The following is an 11,304-nucleotide window of genomic DNA, read 5'->3' on the forward strand; positions in this document are numbered from 1 at the left end:
TAGGAGTTTCTGAGTGGTATTGGCAATGGTTGTTCCTCTTTGTGTTAGGAGCCCCTCTGTTTCTGATTAGGATGTTGGAGTTGGAGTGGATAATGTTAGAGGCATACTTGGAGTCAGTATAAATGTTAACTTGTTTATTTTTTGGTTAGGGTGAGGGCTCTTGTTAGAGCTGTCAGTTCTGCCTGTGGAGAAGTGGTTTTCTGAGAAGGGCTGCTATCTCCCTCAGTGTAGGCAAGCTCAGCTATGGTGAACATAATAAGGAAGTAGGCAGAACAGCCATCCCTCTTACCACCTCCCTCAAGGGGGACATGTGTCCTTATCAAGTGTGTATGAGAAAAAAGGACCAAGGCCTCCGGGGACATAGGGAGAGTCAAGAATGGAGGTGGAGAAAGACACTCTCCTGAAATAGTAGAGGGAGTAGGTACAGGTGATATATAAGGGGAGGGAGAGATGGGGGTCTGTGGAGGAGCAGTGGAACTGGTAGAAGATCTATAGGATGCTTATATGGTGTAGGATCATATGCAGGGTTGGAACTGGAGGGGAGGGGCATTTTGGAGGGGGGTGGTTACAACCAAGATTTCAGTGGCTGTGGTAGTTTAGAAGAAAATAGCCCCCAAAGGGAATAGCCCTATTAGGAGATGTGACCTTGATGGAATAGGTGTGGTCTTGTTGGGGGAAGTGTGTCACTGTGGAGGCAGGATCTGAGGTCTCATATATGCTCAAGCCATGTCCAGTGAGACAGACCACTTCCTGTTGGTTGCCAATCAAGATGGAGGACTTTCTTCCCCAACATCATGTCTGCCTGCATGCCGCCATGTTCCACTATGATGATAATAGACTAAACCCCTGAAATTGTAAGCGGCCCCATTAAAGATTTTTCCTTTATAAGAGTTACTGTGGTCATGGTGTCTCTTCACAACAATATAAACCCCAACTAAGTCAGTGGTAGAAGAAAAGTTGATAAGCAGAGCAAGAGTTACAGAGATAGGGTCAGTTCAGAGAGCAAAAAACCATGTACATAAGGGGCTTCAGACTATTTTCCATCCAGTTTTATGAAGCTATCTATATCAATTAAGATACTAAAACAAGGAGACACTTCAGGCAGTGGCCATATGGAGTCGCCATGCTTCTCCTCTCCAAGATGGACACAGGTTAAGATCTCTCCTGGTTGACATCCAGTTGTGCCAGCTCCATTTGTTAAGGATGCTTTCTTTCTTCCATTGTGTACTTTTGGCACCTTTGTCAAACATCAGGTGTCCGTGGGTTTGTGGGTTAAGATCCGGGTCTTCTGTTTGATTCCATTGGTCGACTTCTCTGTTTTTATGCCAGTACCAGGCTGTTTTCAATACTGTAGCTCTGTGGTAGAGTTTGAGGTCAGGGATGGTAATGCCTCCAGAAGTTCCTTTATTGTATAGGATTGTTTTGGCTATCCTGGATCTTGAGAGGAAAGCTTAGATTCTTAAGTGCTTAGTGATTTAAAAGCACAAAACAAAAGTGCTTCTGGATAGTAAAAAAATTACAGATTCAAAATAGGACAGATTCAGACATATGAATGTACGTAGGCTTGAGAGAGAGAAGAAAAAAATATAAAAAATAAAGTTAATGCCTTAAAAAAGGGTAAAGTCTTTAAAGAGACAGAGTACAGATAGTTATAGATTAAAAGAAGTAAAGTGATATAGTAAAAATAAGCCACGTAAAAATGGAAAATTCACAGAGAGTCTGGATTATGTATTTTGTTGTGTTTTCTTTGATTTTTTTTGACTGTAAAGGAGCTAAGTACAGAGAGACATTTCATTATATGGGCTGCCAGGCTAGACCAGAATGGACATCTTATCGGTATGACTTCAGAATTTGGATCTAAGAACATGATGCTTTGGAAAAGAGGGTCTTCTTTTGTTTTCACAGAGGATGACACCTTGTGGATTGCTTCTATGTTATGATAGACCACGCCCTCCTGAAAGGTTGCTGTGAACACCCTCAAAAATTACTTCACTCAACTGCCGCCTGAGATGAACCTGGCACACAGGTTACACCATAAAAGATCTGATTAACAGCGCCCCCTTTCATCAGGAAGCAGTTTGGAGAGAAATAACTGTGCCCATATTCCCAAATATTGTTTATAAATGTTCTTTTACATTTAAAGGGGGAGATAATATAGATATGAATAATTTGCATTGGTATAGATTTTAAGGTCAATTTTGTTATATGTATATGTATTTCTGATCTTCATTAAGCTATTGTGATTGTGTAGTTCATTTAAAAATGTAATGTATAATTAGGAAATATAGGTTGTTAATGGATAATCATCGATAATAGTGAAGCTTGTAGTCATGTTAGTTATATTTTCTAGATGTGCATAGATATATTTCAGATAGGCATTCTTCATATCTTTCAAAGACTGCAGAATATGGCATTTAATGTTTTAATAACTTAGGGTTTTTCATGACAATGAGACACATCTGCTCCTGGCAGCACCAATCTACTTCAAGAGGAGGATGGCTATCGAAGAGGCTCCTTATGGAGTTTGATAGCCATTTGGGCAAGAAACTGCACTTGCCCGGACTGTTGCATAAACTGGACACAAAGAACCCACAGAGGGAGTACTGCTGAACTTGCCTAAAGGTGAGATGGTCTTTCGGGGTTCCTGATTCATGAAAGAGTCTGTGAGACATTCTGCAGGACACAGCAGAAAGTGACTGAACTGTCTTTGCAATTTCCTGCTTCATGGAAATGTCTGCTGGACACTATGGGCCTGAAGGCCAAAGATGGATGCCTCACCGGTACAGAGGAACTTTGGGTGACTGTCCAGGCAGCGAGTTGTCTCTGTCACTTCTAGAGTTTAAAAGTTACTTATTTCTTGTTTACTTAGGTAGTATTATATCCTTATGGAGTCTTTGATGGAGATGAAGAATAAATAGGTAGTTATAGTTTTCCTTAGTTATTATAAAAGATAAAGTAGACATAAATATTGTAACTATAATTCTTGCTTGATAACTGTTATGCTATATGTAATTTTACTATGTTAAAATGAAAGCCTTTCTTTTTTGTTTAAACAGAAAAAGGGGAAATGATGGAGGAGAGTTATGTCTATATTACTTTCATTGGTTAATTAATAAAGAATCTGCCTTGGCCCTTTAAGAGACAGAAAATTAGGTAGGCAAAGTAAACAGAACAGAATGCTGGGTAGAGGGCAGTGGGACAGACACTTCAGGCAGTCGCCATAGTGAGTCACCATGCCTCTCTTCTCAGAGATGGACGCAGGTTAAGATCTCTTCTGGTAAGTGACTACCTCGTGGTGCTACACAGATTACTAAATATGGGTTAAAGGAAGATGTAAAAAATTAGCCAATAAGAGGCTACAGATAATGGGCCAGGCAGTGTTTAAAAGAAAAAAAAAAAGATACTAAAACAAAATTCTGAATTCCGGGCAACAAGATTTGCACTGAAAGGTGAAGCAAAGTTACCAGTCTCAATTCTCCTAATTGGAGTTCCTTTAAGTTATCCCTCAAACAGTTTAAGGAGTGTCTTAGCATAGACAGTTTGAAACCCATAGCAGGTATGGAATCAAGATAAAGACATAGGGCCCAAATCAGGACTTCTGGGGTATCCCTTGAGCTTGGGATTGACAGAACAAGCCTGGAAAGTAGGAGTAGGATCCCTAAAGTCATCCTTTCCAGAAGCCAAGAGACCATGGGACCCTGTAAAGTTCCTGGAACTCTTGATTGAGCACATCTGAAGGTGAGATGGAGGGGGATTTCCTGGAGTCCCTGACCTGAGTGAGTCTCAAGACAAGAAAGAGGGGAGCTCCCTCACCACTGAGACCTAACCAGGGCACTTTCAAGTCAGGTTTCACAAATTTCTTTGTTCTGACATTTCACGAATTTCTTTGTTCTGACATTTCATGAATTCCTTTGTTCTGACATTTGACTACGTTAGATGTATGCTCTGTGTTAGCTGTGGAGAACTGGCCTCTTATCTGGAGGTCAGACTATGTCAGAACAAAACAGAGAGATGTGGGAAAAGAAAATGTGAATGTTTTATAAGAAAAGGAGATATGATGGAGGATATATGTTAGCAAGAGTGGTGGATGGCCTGCTCTGTTAGTCAGGTGGGCTGGAAGGGGTTCAGCTAAGGTACTAGACAATCCTGGTTGCCAGAGCCAGAACCACCAGTCTCTCAATGGCTTGACTACCAGGACAGGCCCCAAAGTTGGAACAAGACAGAGAAAGGTGTGAGGAGAGAGGAAGATGAATGGATAACTGCCTGGGGGAGAGGAATGGCCCTGGCAAACCCATTTAGGACCCAAACTAGGTTTATTTTTTAAAAAAATCCTGCTCAAACATGTTTATTGCTTCTCTCTTCATGATAGTCAGAAACTGGAAACAAGATAGATGTCCCTCAGCAGAAGAATGAATAAAGAAAATGTGGTTCCTTTACACAATGGAGTATTACTCAGCTATTAAAAATGGCACCATGGAATTTGCAGACAAATGAATGGAACTAAAAAAAATTATCCTGAGTGAGGTAACCCAGGCAAAGATAAATATGGTATCTATTCATTTATGTGTAGATATTAGCCATTAAATATGTGATAGCCAGTTTACAATCCGTAGACCCAGAGAAGTTAGGTATAGAGTAAGGGACTGGGGAGCACATGGGTCCTTCTCAGAAGGGGAAATAGAATAGATTTTTATGGGTGGGGTTTGAAAGAGGGAATGTATGGAGAGACAGTTGAATTTGAGGGGCAGTTGAGGGATGGTATGGAAACAGTGCAGTGGAAACTTTCTGAAATATATGAAGATAGTCCTATTGAGATCTAATGATGGAGAAGACAGCTTTCCAGTTGCCTCATTTGATGACAAGAGATGGCATCCAATTGAGTTTTTCATCAAGGGACTCCCATGGAAATCCCCAAACAATCCAGGCTATTGCCAAGACTATATATAGGCTTCCCTACACAAACTGAAAGGTGGACCCTATTACTGAGGACAACACCCACACAACTCATGGAACATGGACAAGTCAAGCAGGTGCCTACCTGGAGTCTTAGCCTCTACATTCTAGTGTCTTCGGTAGGGAAGGTACTCTGCAAGCTGCTAAAAGAAAAACATAAATGCCAACCCAGCCACAAAACCTTTGACCTACAATCTGTCCTGCTTGCAAGATAAGCTAAGACAATGGTGGCACAAAACTCCTGGGAATAGCTAATTGATGTCTGATTTGACATAAGGCTTACTCCACAAAACAGAACCTATACCTGATACTGTGACTGAGAACCAGAGACTAGATACCGAGAGACCTAGGGTAAAACCAAATACTGCTGGTCTAATAGAGTATCACTAAAATGACTTCTACTGGCATTCTGCTGTACTCATAGATCCATGCTTTACTCAGGCTTCATCAGAGAAGCTTCCTCCTGCAGCAGATGGGAGCAGATTTGAGACACACAGCCACAGCAAGACATTACACAGAGAGCCCTCAGAACACAGAGCTCTAAATGGGATGTCTTTATCAAATCCCTTCCCTCAAAGCTCAGGGAAGCCAATGGAAAAGGAGTCAGAAAGAGTATAAGAGACAGAGGGGATGGAAGATACCAGGAAAACATGGTCCACTAAATCAACTGAGCAAAGTTCATCTGAACTCACAGAGACTGAGGCAGCTTGCACAGGGCTGTGTCTGCACCAGGTGTTTTGCATATATACTATAGCTATCAGCTGTATTTTACTGAACTCAGTGTGTGAATGAATGGGTCCCTGAATCTTGGGGGCCCTTTTCCTTCTGTTGGATTGCCTTGTCCAGCTTTGATGTGATGGTTTCTGTTTTATATTTTATTCAGTTGTATTTTGTTATCTCTTAGAAGCCTGGTTTTTTTTTTGAAAGAGACAGAAAGGGAGTGTATCCAGATGGGAGGAGAGGTGGGGAGGGATTGAAAGGAGTAGGGGAAAGGAAAACTGTGATCAGGATATGCTGTATGAGAAAATAATCTATTTCCAATAAAAGGGGGGGAAGAACTCCAATAAAGCCCCAAGATCCAAAAGTCTCATCCATAGGACCTGCAACACTCACAGAGGCAAAGGCCACAAAGACCAGGCATTCCAGGTAGAATGGTGGCTGTTTAGCGTGTATAGTGAATTCCTGAAAGAACAGGTCCCAAGAGTAGACAAGGATGAGAAGAAAGCAAACAGGTCCGAGAGAGAGAGAGAGAGAGAGAGAGAGAGAGAGAGAGAGAGAGAGAGAGAGAGAGAGAGAGAGAGAGAGAGAGAGAGAGAGAGAGTATAGAGCCGCCCCATCTATGGGGCAGGAACCCCAGATGCTCTCTGGTTTCAGCACAAAACGTTAGCTTTCTGGGACAATTAAAGAGACAGAAGGCAGAAAAGAGTCAGATTCCTGACTTCAACAGACAGGATTATTTGAAAGAAAGAAGGACAGACACTTTTCTGTGGGAAAAGGAGTGTCTGTAAGGGGAGAAGGTTGGCTGCAACCCTTTATAGGGTCAGCGTGAGGGGCTTGAGGATGGGGAAGTTGTCGCAGCCAGTGGTCTACTTGCAGTTCTGTAGGCTTTCCTGGAATTGTCTGCTTCCCTCAAGACAGGTCATCTTGGGAGATAGGTTACTGATGTAGGTGTGTCTTCTATCTATCGGATGATTTCATTGGTTAATTAATAAAGAAACCGCTTGGCCTGATAGGTTAGAACAGAAGTGGGTGGAGTAGACAGAACAGAATGCTGGGAAGAAGTGACGTGAGGCAGATGCCTCAAGCAGTCGCCATGCCTCTCCTCTCCAAGACAGACACAGGTTAAGATCTCTCCTGGTAAGCTACTCCTTGTGGTCCTACACAGATTACTAAATATGAGTTGAAGCAAAATGTGAGAATTAGTCAATAAGAGGCTAGAGCTAATGGGCCAAGCAGTGTTTAAATGAATACAGTTTGTGTGTTGTTATTTCGGGTTTTAAGCTAGCCAAGCAGGAGCCAGGCAGGATGAAAAGAAGCAGACCTGCCTGCAGCTCCCACTACAGGTTATCACTGTAAATATTTCTCTCTGGGCTGACCAAGCATCTGGAACGTTGAAGAGATCTTGTGAATACTGTTTTACAACTGAGCACTCTATCACCAGGTTTTTCATTTATAGCATTTAAGTTTGGGTTCTCTTTAGTGTTCTCCTTTGTTGAATTTCTCTCTTCATATCTCACCACCTTTCTTATCTCATTCAGCTGTTTGCTTGTGTTCTTTACCAAGAGCTGATTTTCTTTCATTTCTTTGAACAAACTTATAATCATTTGTGAGGGCTAGAGTTTTGTTTTAAATTTAAATTTCTGTGCTTAGGAGATCTATGAAATGAAAATGTTTCTTGCCTGTAAGCCCCACTTGCCCTAGGACAGATAACTTCCTGAAATACTGAGGGCTGTTGTTCAGGTACGCTAACAAGCCACATGTTTTCACTTCTGTAAGCAAGGTTAGTTGTCCTAACTGCACAGGATGTGCTTGATCACACATAGGAGGGAGGTAAGAAGGTGTGAAGTACACAGCCTTATGGGTTTTGCCTTTGAAAGCACCTGACTAACATAATTCTCAGCTATTCTCTGGGAATTCTTGGCATGGGCCTGGCCAATGTCCATCGTCCTGGTCAGTATTTTAAAAAGCTTGCTTCAAATTTGTCTCAAAACTTGTGGTAGTGGTCTTATTTTCACCTGCTGGGATTAACACATTCTTTTGAATTCTTTGTCTAGGATTTCATCTGACCATCAATCACTATATATCATTACTGTAGGATTAGTAAGTTTCAGAGGAGTTATGTTGCCTTGGTTTTTCATTTTTGTTATACTAATGCATCGGGATTTATGCTTCTTGTATTCTTTGTTTGGTTCTTATTTTTTAAATCAGATGTGTGTGTATGTCTGTTTCACCTGAGGAATTTGCAATGTTCAGTGGAACTTGAATGTTGTTTTTATCTAAGTCTCTACTGTTCTTTTTTATCAATAAAGACCTGGGGGGTCAGATGCTGAGGTAAAAACCTGCTAGCCTAGAGCGGCAGAGAAATCACCCAGCTGTTTTCTCCTCTGCTGTCATTCCAGAAAGAAATCTTTCTTCTAGCCTTCCCAAACAAAACTCAAAATAAATGTCCTTCCCTTCTACTTCCTGTGCCCCCCTTACCTATCCTCTTGACTTCCTTCTGTTCACTATAGCTTTTTACTGACAACTGGTTGCTTACTCTGCCTCTTGACCTGAGGTTGATTTTATTTAATCATGTTTAAACTATTCAAGCCAAAAGCTCTTGGATTACAGGTGTGTGCTAAGGCTGAGCCACACCACAGCTAGAAGCAGGGTTTTTTCATAGTAAATAACAAGAAGCAGGTTTTTCTAGTAAATAACACATTCTCAGGCTTCACAGTGTGATCAAATATCCTGCAACACTTGGGTATGATAGAGTTGAATGTGTAGTTTGAAGTTTGGAAAATGGTTCCTTAGAACTAGAACTCAAGGTATTTGGTATAAACTAAATATTATTCCCTGTTTAGAATGTTGTCTGCTTGAGAAACCAGAACTGCTTCATATTACCCTATTCAGATATCATACTAGCCAAGTAATTCAGTGACCCCTTTGAATTCAATAAAAGTTGGAGTACAAATAATGAACTACAGTGTGTAGCAAACTCACCATATTTTAGTTAATAACAGTAGAACATAGTGTGGTTAAGTATAAGGATTATGCATTAGTTAGTTTTCTGTTGCTGTGTTAAATCCATGACCAAAAGCAACTTATAGAAGAAAAATAGGGATGGAGGCATAGTAGCAAATTATAGGCATGGTGGCAGGAGCAGGAAGCAGAGTGATCACATCTTCATCTATATCGAGAAAGCAGAGAGAGAAAACTCACATTAGGATGAGGCTATGAATTCTTAAAACTTGTTTCCAGGGATATACTTCTCCAGCAAGGCTATACCATGCCCCCAAGCAATGCTACTATTTGGGGACCAAGTGTTCAAATAGCTGACCCTAAGAGAGACAGTCTCATTCAATCCATCATATTCTACTCACTAACTCTCCCCCCATGGGCTCATGACCACATCATGATGCAAATTACATTTAGTCTACCTTCAGAGTCCTGATACTTTTTCACAGTCTCAACACTGTTTAAAAGTCTGAAGTGCACGGGTAATGGTGACACAAAGCTTGTGGGAGTAACCAACTAACTCTAAATTTGACTTAAGGCTCATTCCATGAGATGGAACCCATACCTGACATGACTTGTGTGACCAAGAACCAGATACTAGAAAGTCCTGGAACTTAAGGTAAAAACAAATACTACTGGCCTAAAATCAATCAATCAAACAACAACAACAACAAAACAAAAAATCTATAGTGATAAAAACCTCTGTCAGGTCCCAAAAAAAGCTAACAAATCTCACTCAGTACCTGCTGTCCCTCCCAACACCTCTCACCCAACCCCCTACCCTGAACCTCTCCATTCTAGATTCTGGGCTTTGTTTTTCTTCCCCCAGCTTCTTATTCCTATATAACTCAGCAATTTCAGCTGTGTGCTCTCTGGCTTCCCATGTGTTCTTTTGATGCTCTTGGTCTCCTCTTTCCTCTCTTTTCTCAACCTCTCTGTCTCTCTGTGGGAGAATTGTCTGTATTCTGTCAATCATGTTTTAAATAAACATTGATTGGCCAGGAAGGAAGTATAGGCGGGAAAACCAGACAGGAAGTAGAAATGATGCAATGAGGACAGGAGAATTCTGGGAAGGAGGAAGTTGATTCCTTCTACTCCTGCCCAGACCACTGAAGAAGCAACATGTGATCTGCCAGCTGAAAAAGGTACCGAACCATATGACAAAAATAGATCAGAATAATGGGTTAATATAAGCTACAAGATCTAATAAGTAGCCTGAGCTAATGGGCCAATCAGCTTTATAATTTATAGAGGTCTCTGTATGATTTTCTTTGGGGCTTGTCGGCTGTAGGGTACCAGGCGGGACAGAAACCCCAACAAGCAGGCCCCATTCATGTTACAAATGGTGCCCAAGAGGATAAGTGCATCCACAGAAAGCCTGAGAAAGCTTGGGAAAGACTAGAGTAAAGCATTTTGGTTTTCAGCCATAGCAGGAAAAAAAACTGCACTGTTTTAAAATGCCTGCTTTCTGGGCAATCCTGCCAGGGAAAACTGTGACTCTTTCAAGTAGGCGGTCCAGACTATGGAGCTATGGACACACTGTTGCAGCTTGCTTCCTGGCAAGGACCTTGAAACACCATAGGAGCTTTTGAGTGTTGTTATGGACACACTGTTGCAGCTTCCTTGCTGGCAAGGACCTTGAAACACCATAGAGTTGTGGCAAAAAAAATTCATAGAGCTAAGGAATGGGCTGGATCTAGTCATCAAAGTCACGGCTTTAATCTTCTCCATATTCCTTAGCAAATTAAAGATCCATGTGGTCATAAAAAGAGAGATATACAGTAAAGAGAGATTCAAAGAGGAAGAAAACCTCTAAATGGTTTACAATGTGTTAAAATTATAAATGTGTTAAAATTACAATGTGTTAAAATTATACAGGCTAAAGGTTAAAGTTCTCAAAGTAAAAAAAAAAAAAAAGAAGGAAGAAAGAAAGAAATAGAGTAGTGGGTTGTGGTGGCACAGCCCAGTAGGATTTGCCTGGGATGCAGAGACAGACGGATCTCTGTGAGTTCAATGATAGCCTGGTTTATAGAGGGAGTTCCAGGACAAAGATACACAGAGAACCTGTCTCAAAAAGTAAAAGTAAAAATAAAAGAAAAAGAGGTTAAAATAAAGCCACGTAAAGATGGAAAATACACAGAGAATCTTGATACTGTATGCTATTATGCTCTCTTTAAATTGTTTGAATTGCAGAGGAAGGAGCAACAGCTGCTAAAAGATATTTGCTTATAAATGCTGCAGAATTAATCCAAGATAGGTATTTTGAAAATACCTTGGCTTCAAAATTGAAGTCAAAAGGTATGTTACTTTGGAGAAGAGATTTTGCTTTTGTTCCCACAGAAAACAAGAGGCTCTGAATTTATTCAGAGTTAAAAAAAATCAGCTTTGATCAAGGAAGACCACCTGAGAAATCTCCGACAGAAATAGATGGCCCAGATGTTTGAGTTCTTCATTCAGAACATGTTCAAGACTGCTGCCTGAGATGATCAAGACTCATAGGACTTGATAATAACTCTAAATTTTTTAGGTCCCCATAAGATTATCAGTGTCCCCAACCAGCTGGAAGTATCCTGGAATACTATGCCCACATTCCCAAAAAATGGACTATGGATATTTTCCTTTGTTTTTTTTTTT

This window comes from Arvicola amphibius, chromosome X (genome assembly GCF_903992535.2).
Source record: "Arvicola amphibius chromosome X, mArvAmp1.2, whole genome shotgun sequence".
Classification (NCBI taxonomy): domain Eukaryota; kingdom Metazoa; phylum Chordata; class Mammalia; order Rodentia; family Cricetidae; genus Arvicola; species Arvicola amphibius.